We start from the raw sequence: 14,228 nt of genomic DNA on the forward strand, positions 1-14,228 counted from the left end.
TCAGGCGTTTTCCTTCGGCCCCTGCAGACGCTGCGCGTCAAAGATCCCACCTGTCAGTGTTTCATATGTTTCGGCACAAAAACCTCTGAGGCAGCGTTTTTATTTGAACCCAGAGGGGAGTTTTCTTAAAAAAAAAATGCCCGTTACAGCCGGCTGCTGTCACACGTGGGTCCACTAACGAGGCGTCCACGGACGAGCCTGTGACCCTCTGGGTTTCGTGAACGTGGAGCACTGCAGACTAGTCACAGCCATGTCTTTTTCTTTTTGTCTTTTTTTAAATATATCTGTATTGATTTCAGAGAGGAAGGGAGAGGGAGAGAAACATCAATGATGAGAGAACCATGGATGGGCTGCCTCCTGCACGCCCCACACTGGGGATCGAGCCCACAACCCGGGCCTGTGCCCGGACCGGGAATCGAACCGTGACCTCCTGGTTCCTAGGTCGACGCTCAACCACTGAGCCACACCGGCCGGGCTCCGCTGCTCTTTCTATAAAGATCAAAGGCCTTCCCCTGTTTCAAGGGCTCTTGGTTGGTTCCTGCTACATGTTGAGCCCAGGTCTCCTCCATCTCCTCTCCCCGTCTCTGGGTTCCCGCCACACTGGCCTGGCTGGTCTTCTCCCCGTCCCATCAAGCCACCAACGCCCGCTGGCCCTGGGTCCGGGCCCCGGCTGCTCGGTCCTCCCTTCTCCTGTGATCCTCACTCGTCCTTCAGATCTGAACTCACGCTGGAGAGATCGGCCGGCCCCTGGCCCCGGCCCCCGGGGGATCCGATGCCCTCTGACGCTCTTGTACTTCCCTTCACGTCACCCGGGACAGCTTATAACGACGTGCTTGTGTCTTCGACGCGTGTCTGTCTCCCGCTCTAGACTTCAGAGCCACGCGGTCAGCGTGCGTCTCTGTGTGGAGCTGTCCTCGCCCCTGCATTTCCACGCTTCACACACGCCTTTGACATCTCGCAGTTGGCCAGGAAGTCACTTCTGATTTTCACATGAAAGCAGTTCAGTAGAAAGAAGCCGATCCATGCGGATCATCATTCATCTCGACTCTCTCGTTGTGCATTTGTTTAAAAGGAAGCTCGGCCCGGCCGGCGTGGCTCAGTGGTGGAGCGTCGACCTATGAACCAGGAGGTCACGGTTCAATTCCCGGTCAGGACACATGCCCGGGTGGCGGGCTCGATCCCCAGTGGGGGGCATGCAGGAGGCAGCTGATCCATGATTCTCTCATCATTGATGTTTCTCTCTCTCTCTCTCTCTCTCCCTTCATCTCCGAAATCAATTTTTAAAATATATTTTAAAAAGATATCATAATACGCACTTATCTGGGAACAGACGGCAAGCCCACATTGGCGTGTGGGGAGCGAGCTGAGCCCATGAGCCCGTGAACGAGGATCGTCTTCTGCTGGTTTTCGAAGCTTTGTCGAGACCCGGCCCCTGTCATCTGTATATTTTAAAAAGATTTAATAACACGCACTTATCTGGGAACAGACGGCAAGCCCAGCAGTGGCGTGAGGGGAGCGAGCTGAGCCCATGAGCCCGTGAACGAGGATCGTCTTCTGCTGGTTTGCGAAGCTTTGTCGAGACCCGGCCCCTGTCATCTGGATTGGTTTAGGGTAAAACTCAGTTGGGTTTTTTTTTTTAAGAACAGATGGAAAGAGAACACAAAGGCGTGCAGTGTGCAAACACCAGCAGAATTTCAAACAGTCGTGGGCAAAGGAATGGAAAATAAACATAAGTCTAGGAAGTCCTACAACTGCGGTCCTAGAAAGACGGCTTCAAAACCGTTATGCTGACGGTTCCCGGTGAGGGGTCTCTGCTGCCCCAGCTTCCGCCAACGCATCAGACTGCGGGGGGAGCCCTCCAGACAGTCAGGTTACTAAAATGAATAGCCCGGCCGGCGTGGCTCAGTGACTGATCGTCGACCTATGAACCAGGAGGTCACGAGTTCGATTCCCGGTCAGGGCACATGCCCGGGTTGCGGGCTCCATCCCCAGTAGGAGGCATGCAGGAGGCAGCCGATCCAGGATTCTCTCTCTTCATGATGCTTCTCTCTCTCTTCCTCTCCCTTCCTCTCTGAAATCAATAAATAAAAAAAATTTTTAAAGGACGATGTCCTTGTGTTAAGGCGACCACGGCGCTCTTACTGTTCCCGAACCCAGACTCCCAGTTCACCCGTTCGTAACCACTGGCAAAGAGCTGAAACGCGTTTCCTACACAAGCAGAAGTGGATGGGCAGGTCTGCTCAGCCTCCGGACGCAGGATCGACCACGCGGCCGGCGGGAGAGGAGAAGTGCTGACTGGCGGGAAACGCGAACATCTGCCGGCATCTTCGCTCCGGCTCCGAAATGAATTCCCCCTGCCCGGCCCGCACACTCCGGAGGCGTGGCCAGCAGCCCGGCTAATTAAAAGCATCTATACTTCTGGCGGGGGGGCGGGGGGGGCTCTCCCGTGGCTGGGAGCCGCGCTCGGCTTCTCCTGGGCACCTCGGAGCACCTGGGCACCCGCAGAGGGACCGCTCTGTAATTACTTCTTCAACACGGTGCCAGGCGGCTCTCTACTGCCCCCAGCAGGTGCCAGGGGAGCTTTCCCCGAAGCAGCCCCAGCTCATCGGAGCTGCTTACTCTCATCTGAAGAGGTTTATCCGGGAAATATACTTAAAATACATGTATAAATTAGTCCAATAAACTTTTTTAAAAATCTTTATTGATTTTTGTTTGTTTTGGGGGGTTTTGTGTGTTTTTTGTTGTTGTTGTTAATCCTCATCCAAGGATATTTTTCCATTGATTTTTTTTTCTTTTTTTTTTTTTTAGGGAGAGTGGAAGAGAGTGGAAAAAACAGAGAGAAAGACATCGATTGGTTGCCTCCTGCACGAGCCCTGACCAGGGCCCGGGCCAGGGAGGAGCCTGCAACCAAGGCATGTGCCCTTGACCGGAATGGAACCCAGGACCCTTTGGTCTGCAGGCCGACACTCTATCCACTGAGCCAAACCGGCTAGGACTAAATCTTTATTGTTGAAAGTATTGCTATACTAGTAGGTCCTCTTTCCCCCTGTTAACTTCTGCCAGCCCACTCCCGTCCCCCACCCCCACCCACAGGCCCTCACCACCCCATCGTCTGTGTCCACGGGTTATGCATATATGTATACAAGTTCATTGGTTGATCTCTTCCCACCCACCTTAAATATACTTTTATTGATTTCAGAGAGGCTGGGAGACAGAGAGAGACATCAATGATGAGAGAGAATCATGGATCGGCTGCCTCCTGCACACCCCATACTAGGGATCGAGCCTGCAACCTGGGCCTGTGCCCTGACTGGGAATCGAACCGTGACTTCCTGGTCCATGGGTCAATGCATAACCCCTGAGCCACGCCAGCCGGGCCATCGGGTGAATATGAAACAATTACTTTCCTTGAACCTGTCTGCAATCACACAGAATGACAGTGTGACAGCTAACCCTACACGTGGACAAGGAGTGAAGGATGACAAAGCAGATTTAAATAAAAGCTGCCTCACCGGCCCACTAAGAAGACAGCCGTCGGAGCCTTCCCGCTCGGCGGGTTTTCAGAAGGCTCGCGCCCCACGGTGGGACAGAGCCGCGGTCTGGAGGCAGGTCTCAGGCAGGTGGCGAAGGAAGGGGGAGTGCGACTGTGCTGGTTACGTTATTTTTATTCTGAATAAATGACACCTCGGCCAAGGAATTGATGCCCCTGGAGGCAGAGATGCACAGACCTTGCGCTTCGCCAGGGCGCCCTCCAGTGGCCAAAGCCCCACATGACGTGCCTTCGTAATCCCTCCCTGTCTCAGAAACCCTATCATTACTGCAATTACCGATTAATTATGCCCTTTCATCAAGGTTAGAAGAAGCCAAGTACCCGGGCAAGAGGGTAAAGGCACGCTTTCTGCCCTTTTCTTCTTATTGCGGCATCTTTTCTTTTTCTAAAATATATTTTATTGATTTTTTTTTACAGAGAGGAAGGGAGAGGAATAAAGAGTTAGAAACATCAATGAGAGAGAAACATTGATCAGCTGCCTCCTGTACACTCCCTACTGGGGATGTGCCGGCAACTAAGGTACATGCTCTTGAACGGAATCGAACCTGGGACCCTTCAGTCTGCAGGCCGACGCTCTATCCACTGAGCCAAACTGGTTAGGGCTTCTTTTCTTTTTTTAAAAAAAAATATATATATATTTTTTGATTGATTTCAGAGAGGAAAGGAGAGGGAGAGGGAGAGAGAAACAGCAATGATGAGAATCACTGATTGGCTGCCTCCTGCACGCCCCCTACTGGGGATCGAGCCCACAACCCGGGCAGGTGCCCTGACCGGGAATCGAACCGTGACCTCCTGGTTCATAGGTCGATGCCCAACCACTGACCCACACCGGCCGGACCTGGACGCCCTCTCTGATTCTGAGTCTCCTTCACGGGCTTCTGATCTGGAGGGTTCTTTCCCTCCCCATCCTGCCTCGGGGGCCGGGAACAGACGCCACACTGGCAGCAGCATCCCTTTCTTCTTACGGAGACTGGAAACAAGGGACTCATTACCCTACTTTCTTACAAAGAAACAGACGCCCGGGTCCAGAGTCTGGTGCTGGAGAGAAGCCGTGCTCAGCCCCCTGACAGGTTTATGAGTCTGATTTACACTAAGGGGCTGGTTGAACACCGTGTCGTCTTATTAAAAGTAGCAGTTCCCGCGTATCTGAATGTGACATGAAACCACACTTTCGTTAAAAGAGCGTTTCATGAGCGCTGCCCATCGGAACTGAATTATGCGTCCAATATGTTGGGGGGCGGCGAGGCTGCCAGCCCGGAGGGGACATCGTGACGAACTCGGTCCGCGCCGCTACTCGGGGCTTCCCCGCCAGCTAATGAAGACGTTTGTCGTGGGTTACCCCTCATCAAGCCCGCCACCAACTGCATCCTGTGAAAACCATCGTCTGGAAGCAGGTCCCACACTTGCGGTCACTGACTTGCTATGAGAAGGAGGGCAGGTTGAACCTACAGGAGCCTCCGGCCGGCGTGGCTCTGTGCTCAAGTCATTCCCATTCCTTTAGATCAGTGGTTCTCAACCTTCCTGATGCCGCGACCCTTTAATACAGTTCCTCATGTTGTGGTGACCCCCAACCATCAAATTATTTTCGTGGCTACTTCATCACTGTAATGTTGCTACTGTTATGAATCGTCATGTAAATATCTGATATGCAGGATGTCTTCTCATGGTTACAAATTGAACATCATTAAAGCATAGTGATGAATCACAAAAACAATATGTAATTATAGATGTGTTTTCCGATGGTCTTAGGCGACCCCTGTGAAAGGGTCGTTCGACCCCCAAAGGGGTCGCGGCCCACAGGTTGAGAACCGCTGCTTTAGATCATTGATTCCTCCCATATACACTGCAGGATTACTTTGTAAGTCAGAAATCAAATCACTATTATAAAGCTTTTTGTGGTCTTTAAAGTAGTCTAACTGTTGTCCGTTATAGTGTTTTTGAGCCAACTCACCACCCAGGCTGAGAGAGCCAATTGATACATTTTCAATAATTTTTAAAGCTACTTGGTAACCCCTTGGTAGCTTGAAATCAGTCTCGCTGGGAGCATTTACACCACAGGAATGGGCAGGCCCTGCCACTCAGGGCTTTGGTTTTTCCTGGAGAGCTGGTTCTCAATCGCTCACCAGCTCGCCACTGCTTCTAGTCAGGATCCTAAATGATTACGACGTTTCCTAAGCCAACAGGTGAGTGAACAGAAGGTCAAGGGAAAAGAATGTATTGTGTGGCGATAGGTCTCAGTCAGCTTCTTTCATTTTTAATATATATTTTTTATTGATTTCAGAGGGGAAGGGAGAGGGAGAGAGAGATAGAAACATCAATGATGAGAGAGAATCATCGATCGGCTGCCTCCTTCACGCCCCGCACTGGGGATCAAGCCCGCAACCCAGGCATATGCCCTGGGCCAGAATTGAAGCTGGGACCCTTCAGTCCACAGGCCGACACTCTACCCACTGAGCCAAACCGGCCAGGGCTCAATCAGATTCTTAAAGAAGCGCTGTGTTCAGGTAGAATGGATGTAGCACAGCACATAACTAGACACACCAGAGCAAAAGATGAGAGAAGAACTTTTACTCACGATGCGACTAGTATGAGAGCATGGAAGTGGGAAAATGACTGCCGTCCTTTGGACATCCTGCGGTCGGAACTTGATTCTGAGTAACATCAGCTGCCTAATTATTGAAGACCTAGCTCTGGGGACTGTGACATGGGTCAATTGGAGAAAAAGGAAGGGGACGGTTCCCTTTGGACGCCATCGTCCATGAAATAACCTCGTGGTTAGCAACATAAACCCTGCTTAGAAAACAGGACGTGTAAGGAGTTCTGCTTTAGGGATGTGAGTAAGATCTCAATTTTACTCCGACCCCCACCACCTGCCCTCCAGCACGGGTGGCTGACATTTCACGCCGCGACTACCAGGCCAGTAAGTGGCTGCTCTCTGGAGAGCGAGCGAAAGGAGAAAAGGGGTTTCCGGCTCTGGAGGGAAGATCATGCGTCTGTTTTGATGAGAATGAAGCTTAATCGCTTGTCCCACATGGGGAACGTCTTATCCAATATCGGGCCCCAAACCAACGCTCTCTGGCACCGTCCCTTGTCCTTTCAGAGGGGGCGTGCAGAGTAGAGGAACTTGTATGTCGTTACAATTTATCTCCCTCTCACCCTGAGAAAGCCAGTGCCAGCCTCTTTCTGCTCCTCGTCCCTCAGAGTCTGGCAAACAGCTTCGCTGCTGACTTCATCCCCCGTGGGAGCTGGCGGCTGTTTCCACTATTACTGAGCCGATGGGCTCATCGCAGCCCATGATGCTAAAGCCAGAGGAGGCAGGGAGGAAGCCCACATTGGAAAACAACTCTGGTCCGGCCGGCTGGCGTGGCTCAGGGGTTGAGCATCGGCCTATGAACCAGGAGATCACGGTTCGATTCCCGGTCGGGGCACATGCCAGGGTTGGGGGCTTGATTCCCAGTGTGGGGTGTGCAGGAGGCAGCCGACCCATGATTCTCTCTCATCATAGATGTTCCCATCTCTCCCTCTCCCTTCCTCTCTGAAATCAATGGAACATTTTAAGAAAGAATTTACTCACATGTCTTGTTGATTACAAGAAATTCAACTTGTAAAATGTGACCGCCATCTTTCTAAGCTTCTGAGTGAATTTTTGAAACCATTTAAAATATTCTCTCATTCGGGGCTTGGAAGAATTAAAGATGGATTTTTAAAAATTGAGTCCAGCCCTGACCGGTTTGGCTCAGTGGATAGAGTGTCGACCTGCGGACTGAAGGATCCCAGGTTCGATTCCAGTCAAGGGCATGGACCTTGGTTGCAGGCACATCCCCAGTGGGGGGGTGTGCAGGAGGCAGCTGATCGATGTTTCTCTCTCATCGATGTTTCTGACTCTCTATCCCTCTCCCTTCCTCTCTGTAAAAAAAATCAATAAAATATATTTTTTTAAAAAAAATTGAGTCCAGTTCTGTGAGGTTTCGCAGAATCCCTATTCCCGGGGCTCGCTCTGCCCTCCTTTACGCTGTCGGTTTTTCCAGTGATTAATTGTGTAAGAAATGGCTTGTTCTCCTCGTTGGCATGGCCGTGAGCGATGGCTTCCTGCCACTTCGCAGTGTACTTCCTCTTCTTTGAAGCTGCCATATGTTTCGCAACCCGAGAGAGACGCTTCTCGCCCGAGACATCATCGTTTGTGGGGAGTTTGATTTTTCAGGTTTTCTTTGCTCTGGGGAAGGAGCGAGGGCCCGGTGGTAAATGCTTTCTTGCCCCGGCCTCTTCGCTGCCGTGGTGGGGCCCCCGGTGGACTTTGTATTTGGGGGTGGCCATCCTGCCTCGTCCACTTTTTCTCTCCCCAGATTTTTGTATAATTGGGGAGGGATGGTCACTGTAGGGAGGGCAGTTCTAAGCCAAGGCACAACAATTTGATGTTTTTATTTTTTTAATATTTTTTTATTGATTTTAGAGAGGAAGGGAGAGGGAGAGAGAAACATCCATGATGAGAATCATGGATCGGCTGCTTCCTGCACGCCCCCTACTGGGGCTCAAGCCCACAACCTGGGCATGTGCCCTTGACCGGAATCAAACCCAGGACCCTTAAGTCTACAGGCCGACGCTCTATCCGATGAGCCAAACCAATTAGGGCTACATTTTTTTTTAATTGATTTCAGAGAGGAAGGAAGAGGGAGAGGAAGATAGAAACATCAATGACAAGAGAGAATCATGGATCGGCTGCCCCCTGCACGCCCCACACTGGGGATCGAGCCCACAACCCAGGCATGTGCCCTGAGCAGGAATCGAACCGTGACCTCCTGGTTCATAGGTCGATGCTCAACCACTGAGCCACACTGGCTGGGCTGATATTGTTACTGTACTAATCATTTTGTAAGAAACAATGCCCAGTGTTGGACAGGCTGGATGGGTCAGTCCAACTGAACCAGAGCAATCCTTTGGAAGGGGCCGGAGAACAGCCTCATAGTGTCAGGGGCAGACATAGAACAGTGGGGACCCACGGCCATGATAAGAAATATTCATGCTGCTCTGTTATCCGTGACGGTTCTGTGCTGATAGAGGAAGCGCATCCTAACCTGGCTGGGAGCCATACGCCCCGGGTCATGAGCGCTCCCATCGGAATGCGGTCCATCCCCCTGTCCACCGTCATGGAAAGACTGACAGCCTCGTGGCCGACACAACCTGGTCCCGGAGGCACCCGGTCTCTATGTACAACCCGCAGCCCCTACGGCCTGTGATCTGGTCCCAGGGTGCCTGGCGGTGCCCGCCCTCTGCGACCCCCTCCCAGCCCGCAGGACCTGTAACCTGTAACGATTCTCCCGTGCGTCCTGTCCCGTGCCTGTCACTCCTACCTCCCCAGGTCACCCCTGTCCTTCTCCCCAATATAAGCAGCTGGCTGATGGGGGTGGGGGGCAGAGCAGATGTTTGTGGGTGCCCCGCTGCTCTCCACGCTGCCGGCAGGACTGGAATCAACGCTCATCTAGGACTCAACCCTGTCTCTGCTGAACTGGCTCAAGTCATGACAGGCAGCCCAGACCCCTGCCTGGGTTGTCTGGTTACAACCGGACTCCCACCCCCTGAAGCATGAAGCCCTCAGGACACGGAGGCTCTGAGCCGCATCCAGTAACCTTAGGAACACAGCCTCCGGCCTGCGGACCACAGAGACAGAGCTCTGGTCAAACTAGAGATAAGAGCCAGGCCTCCTCCATCGTGTTTCGGCTCCAGGCCCAGAAAAGCAGCAAAACCGGACGAGGTAGGCCATGGCTGACCTCGGGACCAGCTGCGGTGGAGACCGTGACCTGAGGGACACACCGGGAGAGCTGATGACTATTCCACCCTGAAAGCCCCGCCTTTGGGAAACAGACACAAACCTCCAAGACGAAGCAAGAGGTTGGGCCTGGCCCTGAGCCAAGATGTACAAGTTGACTCCCCTCCCGGGTCCCCGCTCCGGAGCCGTCCGGCTGCCCACCCTTCCTCCTCGCTCCCTCAAGGGCAAATGCGTGTCAGCCGGACACAGCCAGCCCTCGCTCCCAGACACGGCGACATCCTGCCATTTGATATTCGCACCGACAACCCCTTCATGTGTTTTTTTAAGCATCTCCTGCTGGGCCCCAGCCATAGCGCCTGCCTGCGGGGGTGTGAGCACATCTACAGGATTTTTCTAAGGGCAGCTGGCAGGGAGCAGGGAAATGCATGGACACGCGAGTGAGGTCCCATTTAAATTCCAGCCCTGATTCTTCTGTGGTTAAATCTACCCCCCCCCCCCCCCCCCCCGCCACGTCTGCTTCCTTGGTATCCGAGTTACAATGTGAGACGAACACTATGAATGAAGCATAATGCAGATTGCCCACGGGGGGGGGGGGGGGGGGGAGGACATCTCAGCGTGGCCTCTCACCCGCAAAGCAGATGTGGGGGACTCGAAATGCTCCTGACGGCTCCATCCCCGCCCCCCTCAAGAAAAGGTTGAAATCCACCGTGATTAAAGGTGCGCCGTTCATTTGCCTCAGCATGCGGGGGCTGAGAGATCGATTGAGCTCTTCGTTCCATTCCACTGCACCGACAGCTGCTCAGATGTCCAACGAGTCCTCCTGAGGCGTTAAGGGCACCGGTAGGGACCGAAGCCTCCCCTTCAGCCCCTCTTCATAGACGGGTATCGCCCACCGTGGCGGGAGCCAATGGACCCAGCGGCGATTTCTGCCTCCTTGTGCCCACGGGCGCTTTGGCATTTTCACTCCCTTCTCATCACGCTGCCCTGTCTGCTAACACCCCATCTGAACATCTACCTCAGGCACCGCAAGCATCTTCCAGGAAAGGCCATCAAACGTATCTCCGCTCTCCCTGAAAATGAATTTTTTTTAATGTTTTTAAAAAAGATGATCCAAGCCCGGACGGCGTGGCTCAGTGGTTGAGCATCAACCTATGAACCAGGAAGTCACGGTTGGTTCGATTGCCGGTCAGGGCACGCGCCCGGGGTGCGGGCTCGATCCCCAGTGTGGGGCGGGCAGGAGGCAGCCGATCCATGATTCTCTCTCATCATTGATGTTTTTTCTCTCTCTCTCCCTCTCCCTTCCTCTCTGAAATCAATAAAATAAATATATATTTTTTTAAAAAAAGAAGAAGAAGGTCCAAGGTGTGGGTCTATAATGAAAAATAAAGGAATATCTGGCCCTGGTAAACAAACAAATTTTCCTGGTACATTTCTAAAGCCACCACGCTGGACACCGCGATGAAACAAATGAAGCATATGAACGGAGCTTTGACCTCAATGGACTTACAATCTAGCCACAGACACCTGACAGGGGTACCGTCAGCCACCCAGGAAGCAAGCTGGGCGGGGGTGAGTCACTGCAAGGTATACACTTCGTCACCAAGACGGCCTCCTTGGCACCTGAGTCACACCCCAAGATCCCGAGGCTGCAGAACCCCCGGCGGGACTGAGACACGGTGTGACTGCGCCAGCCGTCGGGGTCAGAGCGACACGTGTCGAAGGGCCGCAGGTGAACCAAACAGAAGAGTCCGGGCCCTGATCACCTGGAGCTGCCCATCCAGCCCTGACCGGCCTTTTTCCTCCTCAGGCCGCAACCTACAACCCCTGCTGGAAGTCAAGGTTGGATTTTCTTATTTGTTGGTTGTTTTTTAAATATATTTCTATTGATTTCAGAGAGGAAGGGAAAGGGAGAGAGAGAGAGAGAGACATCCATGATGAGAGAGAATCACTGATCGGCTGCCTCCTGCACACCCCGACTGGGGATCGAGCCCCCAACCCGGGCATGTGCCCTTGACGGGAATCAAACCGTGACCTCCTGGTTCATAGGTCGAGGCTCAACCACTGAGCCACACCGGCGACGCTCAGGATCTGCTTTTAAGCACACGACACATAGCTCATCGCTCCAACAGTCTTCCTTGAAGATGTTTTATCGGAGATAAAAGAGTCCGCGTGTGGTACACACGTGCCTATGCGTTCATCCCTTTGCTCTACGTTTAAACCTGAGCACAGAGCTCCCTCTGACTTTTCAACTCTCGAAACCCAACAAGCGACAACAGGCGTGTGCGCTGCGGCCAGTTCTGTTGCATTTCACCAGATAAAAGCTTTCACTGACTAAGGAATTCGTTCGTCGCTTATTTATTTTATTTTTCTGTCCCCCACACTCTCCCCGACTCAGGAGTGTTCATTTGGTTCACGCACAGCCAAGTCACCCCTGATTGGTTACAAATCCGCTCCAGGCCACCGTGTGGGGAAAGGGTAGCTGATCCAGCAAAATCCAAGCGCAAGACCCAGACGCCTTCACCGCGGTAATGAGCCATCTGCAATGCAGCATCCTCCCCGGGAACCATCTCTCGTCCCATTTGTTTATGTTTTATTCATCACTCTCAGAATCCTCAGTGAAGTGACAGTGATGACATTCAGGAAGTCCTGTTTAAAAAGACACTGCCGGCTCTCCAGAGCTCAACTGTTCAGTGGGAACGCCGCTGCCCTGAATTGGTCCAAATTTGCTCACATCTCCTTTATTCTTAGACTAGGGGCCCGGTGCATGAAATTCGTGCACGGGTGGGGTCCCTAGGCCTGGCCGGCGATCAGGGCTGATCGGGGCCTTCTGGCTGCTGGCCGGGGCCTCCCTTCATTCCATGCCGCCCCCTGGTGGTCAGCACACGTCATAGTGAGGGATTGAATTCCCAGTCTCCTGGTCGAACTCCCGAAGGGACTTTGCATATTAGCCTTATATATATACTAGAGGCCCAGTGCACAAAATTCATGCAGGAGGCGGGGGGAGGGTGTGTGTCCCTCAGCCCTTCCTGCACCCTCTCCAATCTGGGACATCCCTCTCACAATTCAGGACCGCTGGCTCCTAACCACTCGCCTGACTGCCAGCCTGATCGCCCCCTAACTGCCCTCCCCTGTTGGCCTGATCGCTCCCTAACTGCTCCCCCCTGCCAGCCTGATCGCCCCTAACTGTCTCTGCCTCAGCCCCTGCTAGCGCGGCTTTGTCCGGAAGGACATCCGGAAGATGTCTGGTCTAATTAGCATATTACCCTTTTATTAGTATAGATAGATACATAGTGCATTCCCCATGCTGTGCCCAAAACTGTGTGGGGATCATAGGAGAGATTTCATCGTTTTCATTGTTTATCCAATTTTTAAAAGTCCATAGCAGGAACTCAGCTGAGATACACAATGCTCGTCCCCATGGTAACGTGAGCCACACTGCTCCATCTCGGGGGAGCGCGCTGCGGTTCCTCTGGACCACAGTTATACACCAAGGCTCCAATGGACAGGCTCTCATGACATATTTGACAAAAACAAGGCTTGGGGAAAAGTGAAAAAGAAAAAGCAGCTCTGAGTTGAGCCAACCTGGGGGTGTCCATCACTAAAAAGACACGGTAATGCCAGCCGGCGTGGCTCAGTGGTTGAGCGTCGACCTATGAACCAGGAGATCACAGTTTGATTCCCGATCAGGGCACATGCCCGGGTTGCAGGCTCGATTCCCAGTAGAGGGTGTGCAGAAGGCAACCGATCCATGACTCTCTCTCATCATGGATATTTCTCTCTCTCTCTCCCTGTCCCTTCCTCTCTGAAATCAATAAAAATATAGACATTTTTAAAAGGCACAGTAACAGTTACCTCCCTAACTCTGTGAAGAGACCTCCGTCTACACAGTTTAGGAAGCCTTTAAAACAAAATTTACTCATAGTAAAATGGCACACCTAGTTTCTGCTAGCCGATTTCAAATCTAGCTACGCAATACCCCCAGTCTTCTCTTCTTTCGAGATAAGCATACTTTGTAAATATAGTCACTATTAGTATGTGTGTCTTTCATTTTCCTAGGAAACAACATGTATGTAGGGACCATGATAGGCTATGTGTGACCTCTGCCCTCCAGAAACCTGGAGTTCCTAGGGAAAATGCATGGACACACCCATAAGCACACATACTTACACACACACACACACTCACACACACACCCCTTGTATGTCACCTCATTGAATCTATACCACGGATCAGAGATAGAAATTACTCTTCTCCTTTTACTGGTAAAGAAACAGGCTCCAGCATCGCATAGATTTTAAATCTGAGTTTGCTTCTTAGGATTCCATTCTGCGTGTTAGAAACGGAATCGTCATAAATGCTTCACTTTTTTTGTTTTTTAAGAAGCAAGACATTTTACTTTATCCATTTGGACGGAACTGGAGTCTGCTGAGACTATCCCTCGGGGAGCCGACCTCAAGGTGACCTTGACGACTCTCCACGAGGGGCCTGGGAAAAAGAACACGGAACGCTAACTCCTCCGCTGGGGGCCACTCTGGCCTCGCCTGCATTGCTCCTGGCGGGGGGCGGGGGGGGGAGGAGCTCTCAGAAAAGCTCTCGGACAGAAGAGCCACTCCCCGGCCTTTTCTTGGGTCTCTCGGAACCGGCCCGCATCCATCTGCGATTGTCAAGCCAGAAAACAGAGCCAGGGACCCAGAGGAAGACAACCGTCCAACAGGGCAAGTTCCCAAGCCGCGCGCCAAGGGAGCGCTTGCTCTCCATCACCACAAGCATCAGCAAGTCCGGGGAGAGGAGGGGGGTCGGACAGAGAAAGGAAGGATCGCCTGTGATCGCAGAACAAAAGCTGCCAAGTAACTCTCCCCGCTTGCCAAGGCTCCTGGCAAACACTCCTCCCGGGTGGGCGGTGGCGTGTGCGTG

At 52.5% G+C, this 14,228-nt stretch overlaps 1 protein-coding gene across 1 annotated transcript in view; it reads right to left on the reverse strand.

The window, feature by feature from the left end:
* DISC1 (disrupted in schizophrenia 1) overlaps positions 1-14,228 on the reverse strand; it is a gene marked incomplete at its 5' end in the record, with an annotated part of 48,837 nt that overhangs the window by 16,674 nt on the left and 17,935 nt on the right. The gene's annotated exons all lie outside the window — the stretch shown is intronic.

Source organism: Myotis brandtii, unplaced genomic scaffold, assembly GCF_000412655.1.
Source record: "Myotis brandtii unplaced genomic scaffold, ASM41265v1 scaffold1026, whole genome shotgun sequence".
NCBI lineage: Eukaryota > Metazoa > Chordata > Mammalia > Chiroptera > Vespertilionidae > Myotis > Myotis brandtii.